The sequence below is a fragment of the Microcebus murinus genome, chromosome 17, assembly GCF_040939455.1.
Source record: "Microcebus murinus isolate Inina chromosome 17, M.murinus_Inina_mat1.0, whole genome shotgun sequence".
Taxonomy (NCBI): domain Eukaryota; kingdom Metazoa; phylum Chordata; class Mammalia; order Primates; family Cheirogaleidae; genus Microcebus; species Microcebus murinus.
Window position 1 is genome coordinate 43,331,560 of NC_134120.1, and position 14,784 is coordinate 43,346,343.

The window sequence follows — 14,784 nt, forward strand, 5'->3', positions numbered from 1 at the left end:
CTGATTACACTATTTTTATCTTCTAATACAAACAGATCTCTGATGCTCCATTTATTATTCTTTGATCTTTTTTCTCTTTTTTTTCCAGATTGAGTAATTTCCGTTAATCTCTTTTTAAAGCTCATTGATTCTTTTTCTAATATCTCAGTCTGTCTTTAAACCTAAATTCTAGTAAGTTTTTCATTTCCGTTATGAGCAAATTCTTCATTTTAGTTATGGTGCTTTTTAGTTCTAGGATTTCCATTTTTTATAGCTGTCATTTCTCTGCTGAAATTTTCTAACTGTTCATTCATTAAGATCATTTTCCTTGAATATTTTGAAAGTATTTATAATAGCTGGTTTGAAGTCTTTCCCTGCTAAATCTAACATCTGGGCCCGATTAGAGTCAGTTTCCATTGATTTTGTTTTGTTTGTTTTGTTTTTCTTGAGTATGGGTCACATATTTCTTTTTCTTTACATGTTTAGTAATTTTTGTTTGAAAAGTGGACATTGTAGAAAATATGATGTGATGACTAGAGTGGCTTATATTCTTTTAAGTATTATTGTTGTTGTTGTTTCATTAGGCAGTTAATTTGCTTGAACTTCAACTGCAAATTTTATCTCCCCTGTGGTGTGCAGTTGTTGATCTCTCTTTTCAGTTCTTATGACTTCCAGCTGCTGAATACTCTGTTGGTAAATTCAGAGCACTCACCTGGTGCAGCTCCGTCTTTGCAGGCTAGATTCCTCCCTGGCTTTTGCCTGCTTTTCCGATGCCTCTGTCAGATTCCCCCCTACATATGCACACTTTAGTAGTCAACCAGTGTTTTGGGCAAAATTCATACTCAGATTGTTGAGTTTCAGTCCTTTTCCCATTCTCTTGCTTACAGATTTCCCCCTAAAAATTTCCTCTGTACTCTGTTTTCTGTCACCTTGAGCCTGGAAGGTGACTGATATTTTTCTTTGCCTTATCGAGGGGTATTGGGAAACATCTTCAGGCAAGATAATAACTGTAAACCCCCAATTGTTACCCTTTCCAGTACAGTTTTTCAAAAAGTAAAATCTCCTCTGGCTTTAGTCTGTTTTTAGAAGTGTTCCCATTCCTAAAGTTGTTTTTTTTCTTTTTAAACAGATTTTCTAATTGTCATCTATAGGAGGGTTCATATAGGTAGTCCAATCCAGCATTACTAGAAGTGCTCGTGGTTATGTCATTCGTCTTTATCTTCTTTATGGTACTGTAAAGTACATGAGGGCAGATACATGCTTTGCTTATTACTGTATATTCAAGATTTAACATATAACATAATACATGCTTAACAAATATTTGCTATATGATTAAATAAAAATTCCAATTGCTATTGCAGTTATACAATTGATCCCTCAGTTGTGCACTCACAAATATTTGCAGATCTTTTTAAACTTCTTATAGTCCCAATCACATGGTCTGTGCCTCTTTTTTTTTTTAACAGGATTTTTGGTCGCTTTCTGAAACATCAAGTGAGAAGACCATGTTTATTAAGTGGAGTTTTCTTATATGACCAGTAAGAGAACACACTACAAGCATATCACTTGCCTTTTATTCTAGAAAAAAATAATATATTACCTGTGAGCACTGCCAGTGGTCTAGGAGATTCTCAGAGGCAAAGAGCCCCCAGATATGAGTGGGTGTGGTTTGACAACCACAAGGCATTTTGCTTCTCTCCTAAGGCTTGTTCTACGCTCAAGCTCCACACACTGTTACTTCCTCAAGTGAGGAGTGAGCCTCCTCTCCAGCCTCCGTTTTGGACCAGGAGCTACAACCTATAATCCTACAGCTTTAGTACAACAACTAGGCAGCAACCCATTTAGGAATCATATGTATTTGATTATACTTAGACCAGTTGCTCATGAAACAAATATCCCCCAAAATCAAAAACGTCCTTCTATCCAGGAGACTTGGTATCTTTCAGGTTCCAGCTGCTTTTGCTCCTCCCGGATGGCTGTATTCCTGTTTTGGACAGGAGACAATTATCCACCGAGTGTGTAATGTCAGTAAGGGGCCTGGAATTAGAGGCAATGTATCTGCATTAAATATTAGTAATTATTATTACAGTTTTGTATTTTTGGATGCGAGGGCTATTTTGCTTTCTACTTTGAGCTGCTCACATGAAGAGTGTCATATAGGTGTTACTGGCTGCATGTTGGGAACATTATATATTTAAACAGTTTGCAGTTAATTAAGAGTATTGACTTGGAACTAAATCAGTGGTCTCACACAACATCTGTGCTCTCCCCCTATCCGTCTATGTATTTAGATGGGGTCTATCACTGTGGTATCTAGGCACTCAGAAAATCTAATTAGGCTAATTTCAATTTCCTCAGTGAAGGAGAAGGCGCCACATCTCTGCACCACCCTGAGCCTTCTTGTGCCTGAGCCTTCTTGAGGGGAGTCATTGTTATTCCTCAAAGAGAAAGGCAGGTGGAAGAGAGCCCAGTGCAAGAAACAGCATTTCACACCTTACTTGAAAGTTGTTGTTTTGGCTTCTAGAAGTGTTTTCAGCTTGTTAATGGCACCACAAAGACAAAAAGGGTGGACCACGAAAGAGCCTATAAACACGGATAAAGGGGAGGGAATGGTGGAATTTTCCTTGCATGCTCTGTGTTAAAGAATGTGCTGGTAATTTACACTTGACTGTGACCTCACAACGTCCAGGCCACCACCATGAGACAGGCACAGAGTTTGTGTGCATCCAAGAAGCATAAAGGCGGCGTTCTCCTTCCAACAATGAACAAGTGCTGTTATTTTTCCTCCATCCGTGGGTATCCGTTAATATTCCGACATCTTAATTTCTGCATTGAAAAGAGCTGCCTGATTTCATTGGTTTTCAATGCCTTGCCTGCAGCAGAGATACACAGAAGGCAGCTCCACAATCATTATGCACTCCTTTTTGTGGTTTTCACACACACACGAGCTACTGACTCTTCAAGAGTGAGTCCAAAAGGAATGAATCTGTGCACAAGCAGAGAATTGCGACCACCAAGCAGAGCTTGCTTGATAGGCGGAAATGAGAAAAGATCAGAGATGACCAAATCTATCAGTCTGAGCTGGTCAGCAGCTCATGTGATACAGTGGGAATGAGAAAGAGGGAGGTAAAAAAGAAACAGTCACCACTTCACCTCACCTCAGTCACAGATCAAAAACCACATAGCTAGTTGTTCACCATGTTTTTTATGTCAAAGTTAGTTTTTGCACTCCTTTCTTGGAATTTGCATTATGTAGACTATCCAAGAAAGCGGTGGGAGTGTTTGGCTGGGAATCCTGAGATCAAGTTCATTGAAAAAGAAGGAATTTAAACGTCTCCTCTTTCTGGCAAGGAGAATTAAAAGGGTCATGGTAGTATTGGGAATCTGATAAAAAAAAAAAAAAAAAAAAAAAAAAAAGACTGAGACCAGGACTGAGAAGCTGGCAGCACTGGGACTGTGAGTCATCCCAAGCTCCCCTTTGTGTCTGGAGGAGGATCGTGGAGACTCTGGAGGTCTTTCCAGGGTCACAGTGAAGAGACTAGTGGGTACCCAGCATTGGAGAGATTGTATAACATAAAGGACATGCCCAACTGGGACAAGAAAATGACAGCTTACTAAAGCCGATCCTTCACTCTAGCAACATTGAAGACCAGGCCTTGGAGCAATGGCATCTTTCCGGAGCTAATGTTCTCCGGAGAGTCCTGAATGTGGCAGTGCTACAGATATGAAAAGTGCAAACTTCCACATGTGAATGAGCACATGGAAAGAGTGGTCATTCCTTAGCATCACTCAGCAATGTAATTATGAGCAGAAAATATCTCTATGATGGACCCCTAAATAGCTATATCACCATCTTGCTTGTTAAATGAACACGGCAACTGTAAGCTTAGGCCTTGGCCTGCTTTAGCTGATCTTCTAGATCTGGAAAATCTAGGGTACTTTCCAGATTTCTTTGGGAGAGGGTAGATTCCCTTGAGTTGCTTCTCTACCTAAAAGTCCTCATATAAATCCATCTGTGGGAGATGCAGCCACCACCATGAGCTGGTGAAATGTACGATGGTCCGACTCCTTTCTGCCAGAGACTCATTGGATAGTCTTCTCTGTGTCTTTGACTTTCTGTCTGTAGAACAGGTCTTTTGCTCTGTACTTGGGGTGACAATAGGGACAACATTTAATCTGGGCTATAAAGCTTTGAAACCATTTAATTTTCAGCTCTTCTGCCATCTAATGCCACTGCTACTTTAAGCTACTTAATGCCTTTGAAGTAATTCAAGGTGACTCCTTCTAGAATAAGGAAATGTGTCAGTTTTCTGAAGCCATTTAGAGATGAGGGGCAAGAAACAAGTTTAAGACTAAAGGAGGTATGAAGAGGCCAAACAATACCATCTTCACTGCTAGAGTTCTAAACAATGCAAGAAATAAAATAAAAAGTATGGGACATGAGACCACAACATCACCCTGCTATCCTGGGATTGGAGGGTATGGCTTGTATCTGCAGGCAAGAAGGCTTCATGGCACAGAGCTCCAGAATTAGACAGACACTGGCTGGATTACCACTAAGCTCCACACATGGGAGCGTACTCTACAGAATTTGGGGTACAAAGACACAGAGTAAAATGTTTGTCTCCTATGGACTGCTCATTTTCAAGAGGAGGAAGAGAGAAAAAGTCTGGAAAACATGTTCAGTTTCTTCTTCCCAACTCATTCCCAGATAACTGATTCCACCCTCCCCCCAGGGGAAGAGTGAGGAACAGTGCAGAAAGAGGCCAGGAGTGTTAAGTTCTCTCCAAATGGAAGGAAACTCTGGCATGGGAAAGAAGCATTCTCTCCTAATATCAGATGGTTCTGGAAGGCAACTGGGTATTTTCAAGATTTCTCATTTTTATACCTCCCCTGGGAGGCCATGTTATCTAGTCATCCACCACCCTTATGAGTTAGGCCAAGAAGCTGGGTACCCAGGGATTTTGCTAGGTCAGCCTTGGTGAAATATCTGTCTGTCTTAGAGTTTTAAAACAGCATCAGGAGAAGGCATTTAACCAACTCACCCCAGTAGTATTTGTGGATTTGTATTTCTTTGATGTGTTCAAAGTTACCAATTCTCTTCTGAATTTTGGAAGGCAGGACCGTGTTTATCTGGGTGACAGAGAAGCTTCATTTTAGATCTTATTATGATAGCCATGGTCCTCTTCAAAGATGTACTCACTTATATGGAACTTCAGGAAACATTCACTTATTCATTACTTTATTTATCTATTTGGTTAATTATGTATGCATTTTAAAATTCAATAAGAATTCATGAGGTTTATTTCCCTATGTGCCAGGTACTGTACTAGGCAGAAGGAAAACAAAATCAATTCTGTGTATACCAAGGGTGCTAAATAAAGGACTCAGGTAGTCTTGAAAGACCCACATATTAACGTGCTGATCTGCTTTAGATCCATTAGATCCCGGTATGCACTGGGGATTCCAGAAAGGAGACATGAACATCTTCATTTGATTTCTCCATACAAAGTATGTAACTTTAGATATGTCTCTCTTAAGATATCTACATGTGTCCCCCAAATGATTTGTATTATACAAGAATTTCTCATCACAGCTTTATAAGGGCCCCAAAATGGAAAAAACCCAAATGTCCCTCAATGGGTTAATGGAATGGAGTAACACTAGCAATGAAAAGGAACAAACTACTAGTATAATATATACAAAATAGATGAGTCTCAAACCATTATAACATTATGCTGAGCAAAAGGAGCCAAATTAAAAGAGCATATAGTATCTGGTTTCATTTATGCGAAGTTGTGGGATAGGCAAAAATAAGTTATAGTGATGGAAATCAGAACAAAGGCTACATCTGGAGGAAGAGGGTACGGAGACAGACTACTAAGGTATATGGGAAAACTTAGAGGGGTGATGGAAATGTTCTGTATTTTAATTGGGGTGTTTGTTACACAGCTGTACGCATTCATCAAAACTCACTAAATGGTACACTTACTGTGTGTTCATCTTATTACAGATAATTCATATCTTAAAAACATAAAGAAAATGATACAAAAGGTACAAATTGATCAAAGAATAAAAGCACAATCGAGTATATTTAAAAATCGAAACCTATCAAAAATGTTTCGAGTGCTTCTTGTCATTTGAACGACACAAATTTTTCACAGCTTAAATAAAGCATGACTTAGAATCCCAAAATACATAATGTTTATCTTCCTTTTACCAAACTTTGTACCTTTGGGGGAAAAGTTTTATTACAAAAATGGAATACAATAGAAAAAGATCTGCTGCTTCTCAAATATTTACCTTAATAGGTAAAGAAAACTAGAGCCTGGCATCATTAGAGAGAACACATGTGAGTCTTTTTTATATATCTGCATTTACAGCTGACTTCGCATATAAACTTAAGTGCTAGTAATTGCCATTGTACGTGGGTTTCTTAATGTGTGTGCTGGTGTGCCGAGCAGCACAGATAAATAAAGGAAGAGGCAGGAAGAGGAAGTGGTATTAGCATAATTTGAAGAACTGAATGGAATTATTTCAAGACTGTCAAATTATGATCATTTATGAAAAGAAGATATATTATTGGTTATTTCCATGTGTATTAATTGGCATTCAAGCCATCTGTATCATTTACTCGTATATATTTAATGGGAATCATAAATATCCCTCTGCCAGCTAGGAAAGAGCCATATATCAGAGGAGATGACAATCTTGGGGCTATTATTCAATGACTTGGTATTAAAGGATGAGCATTTTCTTGAGGTTATTAGAGCTGGATTTTCAACTTCTTTTATAGTAACATACAGTGACACATAAAGCACATTGTTTTAATGGATTTTCAAAACCTTCTACAACAAAAAAATTCCACTTTAAGTGTGGCTAATGCTGATCTATGGTGAAGTTTATTCCAAAAGCCATAGTTAGCTTTTGAGCTTTTAATAATATACTCTGTCCTAGAACACTGGTCAGATTTTAGTAGACTTGAAAATAGAAATGGGAATTGTTCTGAGCCTATTCAGCTCTCATGTGACAACTTTTTTTCTCCCATAGTTGTGCGCACATTTCTTGGAATTCATAGAAGAGTTTCATGCCTGATATCGTCCACCACCTTTCATTCCGATTGTTGTGCCAATGTGTCATTGTTACCAGCACTACCAAAATGTGCTTTGAAATAAAATTGCATGTTAAAAAGAAAAGCTTAGTGTGATTTGATTTGTTTCAGCTCAGCCTGTGAGTGGAAAGGGAGAACTCTGTGCCAGTACCAGGAGACCTCCTACATGTCCTTTGTCCACCTAGTCTGGCTTCTGGGACTTCTCAGCGCCCCACGATCTAGGCTCAGGCCGTTCAGGGGTGCTGTGATTAGGGTTAGGTCAACAAGGACTGCTGATTCACTTACGTGGTGGCGGGCAGGCTTAACCTTTTCATATTCAGAAAGAGAAGTGAACATTTCTTTAATTAAGATGCAAGCATAGAAGCAATAGCATTCTCACTGCTGTCTGGATTCACTTCTCTGGCCAGCAAAACAGGCTCACCAATTTCGGCCCACCATTTCAAGCAACTGGAAAAAACAAGGTCCATTATTCCTTCAGCCTGATTTCAGAACATCCACTTGTATCCTTTGTGCAGTTTCTGACATTCACCTTGGCCTCAAAGAGAGTTGGGATCTGTGTCTTTAACAATGGGGACAATTTCAGATTTGGTGAGGAGAGTAGATTAATGACCTCTCACTTCTGATGTGAACTCTGAGTTCAGAATTAGCGGTTCAGATTTGACTGGCTGAGTGCTAGATGGCTTCTCAGCCCTGCCTGTACGTTGAAATTGCCTGGGGAGCTTTTAAAAAATTACTGATGTCCAGGCCCCACCCCCAGAGAGCTCATTTAATTGGTCCAGGGTGGAGCTTGGACACCAGTAATTTTTTTAAAAGCTCCCCAGGTGATCTTAACGTGTACCAGGGTTGAAAACTACTAGTTTACAGCAAAATAGTTTCAGCTATACAGCTGTAGCAAAAAGGGGGCCTGGGATTGTGGCGAAGTACAGGAAGGTTCGTGCGGCTTCTATAACTCTGGCAAACACCCACAGCGAGGTTCTGGAGATGCAAACAAGAGTCAGACAGCGCTATGTACTAGGGGCTTCTGGACAGAGAGGGAGGAAGACTCCTACGCTCAGGACTGCAGGGGAGGGTGGGAAGTGCCAGCCCAGTGGGGCTGGGGGAGGGGAGCAAGGCTTGTCTGCAAGTCAGAGGGAAACGAAGCTTCCCTGGGCATTAGCCAAGCAAAAGCTAAAGGAATCACTCTCACTTAACAGAATCACACCTTAAATGCTCTGGTTTACATTATTCCTTCATTGGAACCTCATAACCACCCTGTGAGTGTGGCCTAAAGTCATTTTGGACAGATGGCGAAGAGGAAATACAGAGATGTCAAGGACGTAACCTGCAGTCACAGTCGCAGAGGCAGAGATAGCCTCATTCAGTTCCTGCAGTACAACCCTGTAAGTAGGTATGACGGTGATTCCTTTTACAGATGCGCAGCTGAAGCTCAACCTCATTAAGCAACGTGCTCAAGAGCACATGAGTGTCTACTAAGCGCTAAAGCAGGGTGGCTTCGCTTCCTTTTGGTGCTGTGACAAAGCACCACCAACTTTGTGGCTTAAAATAACACAACTGCATTGTCTCAAAGTCCAGGAAGGTGAGAAGTCTAAATGGGCTGGCAGGGCTGGTTCCTTTGCAGGCTCTAGGATAGAACTTATTTGCTTGCCTGTTCCAGCTTCTAGAAGCTGCCGGCACTCCTTAGCTCATGGCCTCCTCGTACGTCTTCAAAGCCAGCAGTGTGAAACCTTCCAATCTCTCATCTCTCTCTGCCCCCTGCCTCCATCACTGTGTCTCTGTCTCTGATGGGCTTCCAGCCCTGTTCCCTTGATAAGGGCCTGTGACTAGACAGGACACACCCAGACAGTCCAAGACAATCTCCTATCTCAGTATCCTTAACTTAATCACACCTGCGAAGTTACCTTTGCCATGTAGGATACCACATCCACAACTGTCAGGAATAGGATGTGTTCATCTTTGTGTGTGTGTGTGTGTGTGTGTGTGGTGGGGAGGAGGGGCATTATTCTTCCTGCCACACAGGGACAAACCCAGGTCTGATTCCAAATCCCTCAATTCCTAGATGATATTCCTTGCCCCCTTTTCCAACACACACATACACATCTAGAAATAAAAATCTCTTGACTTTTCTGAAATGGAATGTTTCCTCTTTCCAATACTGTTAGATTCTTTCAGGCAAAATGTCATGGCCCAAATTATTGAAATAATAATTTAAATTATTATTGAAATCAACAATGGGGGCACATAGAAGTTCTGGTAACTGAAAGTGCTTGGGCAGGAGCTGACCCTAACATAATATAACGCCCCCTCCTCACCAAAGCGTGTGCACACACACACACACACACACACACACACACACACAGGTGAATGCATCCTAAACTCTAGAACCTGCGAATATGTCATCCTACATGGCAAAAGAAACTTTGCTGATCTAATTAAGTTAAAAATTTTGAGATAGGAGAGTATTCTATAAAATCTGTGAGGGCCCTATCAAAACCTAAAAATATTTTGAGGTCCATAAAAGAGGAAGGCTTAGCCCTTGGTCTTCACTATACCAAACACATGTGCACTCCTACTAATAGTTATCCGGTGCTACTTGGACCTAATGTTTCACTAATACCCCAAAGGGTCTCTTCTTTCTGTATCTCCGTGAAGTTCAGAAGTGGCATCTGCCATGCCTGGGTTGCTTTTCGTGATCCTGACTGAATGAAATCTGTGATCTTTCTGAAGTTAAGGGTTGTAAACAAGAGAGGAGGCTAAAGACAAAACCTGCCCTCTGACAGTGTTCAATCTTCTCAGCTCAACTCCCTGAGATTTGTGGAGAAGCAGCCAGAACTCACTTGAATAAATGCAGAAGGAGCAATTTTGTCCTCTGCCAAGAAAGGGAGTTATAATATTTATAAGAACATTAAATACATTTTCCATGACTGTCAGCAATACATTCTTAGACTCTCATAATGCAGACATTGAAGGAGTGGATTTACATGAGAATACGTTAGGCAATATTAAAAGTACCTTGAGTTTAACTTAGTACATGGGTAATGTGATACTGCACAGAAGCCACTGTACCAAGGATGATAAGAAACAAATAGTGAGTCTGTGGCAGTGATCTTACTTACACTGTATTAGAGTCTATTAAGTTCCCGCTATTCATATTTAATTTGTTTCTTTGGAGACATCTAAAATGGTGTAGATGAGTTTTTGTGCTTGGCCCACGGTTGGCCCTTAGCCAATGTTAAATGCAAGTTCAAGTGAACAAGGCGTTAACAAGCACTGTCATTCTCAAGTAGATTTGCTAAATGGAAAGTAGAGTTGAGAGTTGAAAGGACCCGCCAAGCATGGACAGTGGGCACAGGTGTGGAGGTGCTCTGGCCACATGACTGCAGAGACCACCTCTGTGGATAATGCTGGGGGACTGACGGGGGCCTGGGTGTGTGGGCTGGTTTCTTCTGAGTCCTCTCTCTTCGGCTTGTAGGTGGCCACCTTCTCCCTGTGTCTTCATATGGTCTAACCTCTGTGCCTGTCTGTGTTGAAATTCCTCTCCTTCTAGGGACACTGGTACTATTGTATTGGGGCACACCCTAATGATTTTATTTTAACTTAATTACCTCTTTAAAGACTCTACCTCAAATATAATCACATTCTGAGGCACTAGGGGTTAGGACGTCAACATATGAATTTGGGGAGAAGAAAATTCCTCCCATAATAATCTCATAGCCCTTCCCTCTTTCAGCCGTGTTGTATCATTGCTTATTCGCCCATCGTTTCTCTTCTATTAGACAGCAAGCAAAGAAGGGAGAAAGAAGGAAGGGGAGGAAGGAACAAAGGAAGAAGGCAGAGGCTAGATTAAACAGGCATAACACGTTATTCACAGGTTAAACAATCATGCAACTGAATGAAAATAAAGACTAATGAACTATAAAATAGGAGATTGTGGAAATGTATATAACTGAGAAAAAGTCTTCAAACTTATCAGAGCTACCCAGCTGGGAAAAAAAAACATCTGCCAGAGCACAGGGACACTGTCTTAGAGAATGTTATTAACAGAACTAAAGGGAATAGGCTTTTGTCTGATTCTGGGTGGTCCGTTGTGCCTGGAGCAGTCACTCACGGTGCTCAGTAACCAGAAGACTGTTACTCAAAAGCTCCCCAACACCGCTCTGACTTCCTGTCTTTGTTTCGTTCTCCCCGGAGACCCTGTGCATAGTGGGACTTTTTGCTACTTTCTCCAATTGTGCAGTCCTGTGATGTGTGCCTCTCGAAGTCACCCCGCTCAGCTGGGCAGTGTTTCAAGGGATCAGGAAGCCATTTTCCATCCCAGGAGCCAGCCTCAAAGTTAGAAAGTTCCGTGGTTTGGTTTGGATTTCACTCATCCCTACAGAGAACTTGCTCTGCCAATCTCTACATACATGTCAGCATAAATAGCAACAGATGTACCTTCGACATGTAAAATCTCCATAAAATATAACAAACTCTGTTTTTCCATTTGGGATGAGTCATTAACCATATGGTTGTGATACTCTTTCATTTGCAGATCCGAGGCACACATTTTACCTTGCAGGAGACCAACAGCTATTTCTTTTTAGGAGGTTCCTTCTTGTCTCGAGAATCGATTCAGCAACGCCTTGGTCTATTTCTGTGGGTATCTTGAATCAGTGCATGGAAAATGTATAGAATTTTCTTTACGTGAGCTGCATGGCGTGCCTGGACTCTACCCTTGGAACTATTCTTGGCCAGAATATTTCAAAACCCGCTCTGGGGCTCAGAGTACTGCTCATGTGACTGTTTAGTGGCTGGTCTCTTGCAATGGAATATGCTGATTTCAAGGGAGTTTGTTTGGTTTCTGATACTTCAGACAGAGAAATGTGGCATTTGGCAAGGCTGCAGGCAGGGAATCAGAAGTTGAGTAATGAGTGGATGCCATTTTGCAGAGAGAGTAGGAGGGTCCTTTGTTTGTTTTTTTGTCTTGTGTGAAATAGTTATGTGAAAGTCTTTTCTGTGCTTAGGTCTCTGAAAGTAAACACCCTTGAGGAATTTTGCCTGCTATCAAAGTTTGTATTTTCTTGGAATTTAAATTTTTCTCCTCTGAAAGAAAAACAACCCTTTTTATTGTGAAAGATTTTAAAAATACACAAAATAGGCAGTCTAATATTATAATATTGTATAATGAACTCCTATATACTTATCACTCATGCTCAACAAGTTAACAGTTTGCCACACTTGCCTTATTTATTTTGTATTCCCTTTCCTTTTTCTTTCTTTTTTTTATGTACTCAAAAACTCAGACATGTCATTTCACCCTTATGCATCTCCAAATAAATATATTTTCTTCCAAACATAATACTATTATCATAACAAACAAAATTAATAATAATTCCTTAATATCATCTAATGCTAAATCTGTATTCAGATTTCCTGGATTTTCTCATATACATCATTTTACAGTTGGTTGGTTTAAATCCCTATCTAATCAATTTCCACACCATGCATTTGGGTATTTTGTCTTCTGAGTCTTCTTTATTTTCAAATAGTTCCCTTGGCTTAATTTGGGTTTTACCAAAAGCAGATCTTATGATAACAACTTGAGTATAGGCATTTTATTTAAAAAGTAATGCTAGAAATAAAAAATGAGATAATAGGAAAAATGAGACGGGAAGGGTGAAAGGCCAAAAAAAGATGTGTTCATGAGCAGTTTATCACTGAGGGCAACTGGGGTTTAATTCTGCTGGGCATACTTGGAGGAACCATGCACCATGCATCTCAGAGCTGTCCCACCAAAGTTGAAATCTTTATCCACAGATCTCACCCCTCACTGCTTACCTCTGAGCTGTCCTGCTAATGGGCTAAATGAACTTCTGTGGTTCCAGAAGAAGGCCTGAGACAGAGAAGCAGAAAGACGCAGGTGGCTGTGGAAGACTTTGCCAACATGGGCAAGCATGGTCCACTGTGGCTGCAGGGAACTCAGAGGTGGGCCAGCAAGGGGCTGGGCAAGGGTCAGTAGCAGCCCCTTTCTTCTTCTTTTTACTTTTTTTTGTAAATACCATTGACTCATTGCCCAATAAAATGTCCCATATTCCAGGCTTGATCTATTATTTCCTTTTTGGTAGCCTAAACTTGTTCCTCTCTCCCTCACATTGGAAGTTAGATCTTAAGGCTCAATTACAGTCTGTTTCAATATGTTTCAGCAAGGGTGTTTCAGAGGGGGTGTTCTTTCTACAGATTTTACTGGGAAGTTTCACAAGTAGTATGCACCAAGGACAGTGGGTCCTTGCTTCAGTGGGTGGCCCCTACAGCAAAAGGCACCTTAGAGATGATCTAGTCCAGCTTCTTATTTTATAAGAAAGGGAATTAGTGACCAGAGGGAGATCACTCACCATCTCTTCTGTCACATACTCTTCACATTTATTTCATATTTTTTAATGTATTTAATAACATTCTGCAGTTTTTTCCTAGCCCCAAACATCCTATTGAAAACTTCTCTTCCATTTCATCTTCAATGGTGGCCTCTCTCTTGTATAAATCCTACGGACTTCTTTCAGTTCTTATTCTATTTGCTGTCACCGCAGCATTTAATATTAATAACCACACTCTCCTTAAAATACTTACTTTACTTGTCTTCTCTGATCTCACCGTTCTAATTCATCTCCAATCTTTCTGATTAATATCTCTTAATCATATCCATTTGCTTCTAAAATACAAATATTTGCCAAGATTTGAAGGATACCCACTAGACATACTACAATTTAAAAGAAAATTCCATATCAAATTAAAAGAAGATTCCAGGAGTCAATGTGTAATTCCTATACGTGTGAGAATGGCAGATAATTAAGGGAAGTGAGCAGAGATTATTTTGTCAGTTCCTGATAATATTTTCCAACTTGAAGAGATGGAAATGTAGATTTGAATGGGCCACAAAAGAGATGGGTCACATTACCAGGAGTTTGTGGACTGGCAGTGGACACCAAGCTGGTGGAATGCCTCAGAGTTCTCAGGCTCCACATTGTTTTCTCAAGCTTGAAAGCATAGTATGGAAGCAAGTTTAATACAGATTTAAAAATGTAAGACGATATCCCAGAAAACGATATTTAACCCTAGATCAGCAGGAAGAGATAATAATTATTGCATTGAGAATAAACATCTACACGATCAAATAAAATGCCTAAGTGCTACTCGATTTCAGAATAGCCAGAATGACCAGCAATATTACTTCTGGGTATATATCCAAAAGAATTGATATCAGGATCTCAAAGGATACCTGCACTCCCATATTTATTGTAGTATTATTCACAATAGAAAAGATATGGAAACAATCCAAATGTCTAACAAAAGATGAATGAATAAAGAAAATATAGTATATATAAGACCTGGGTAGAGTGAATGCTCATATTGCATTTGCCAACCACCTGCTGCTCTCCCCCCATGGCGACTGCTCAAGACTACCATAAAGAAACAGGGAGATGCAAGAGAGCAGCAGTGTTAAAGGCTCACAGTGTATCTATCCCTTACCTGCCTGATCAATCTTCCAGAGCAGGACTCAAGACACCATCCAGGGACCTCTCCCTCTTTTCACTGAGCAAGAGTTCCCAGCAGAGAAGAACAAGTATACTACAAAGTTATCTTTCTTGAGCTGAGAGAAGAGGTTCCAGATGAGAAGGAACCAGTGTACAAACTCTGGAAACATGAAAAAACAGGCTGTTTTG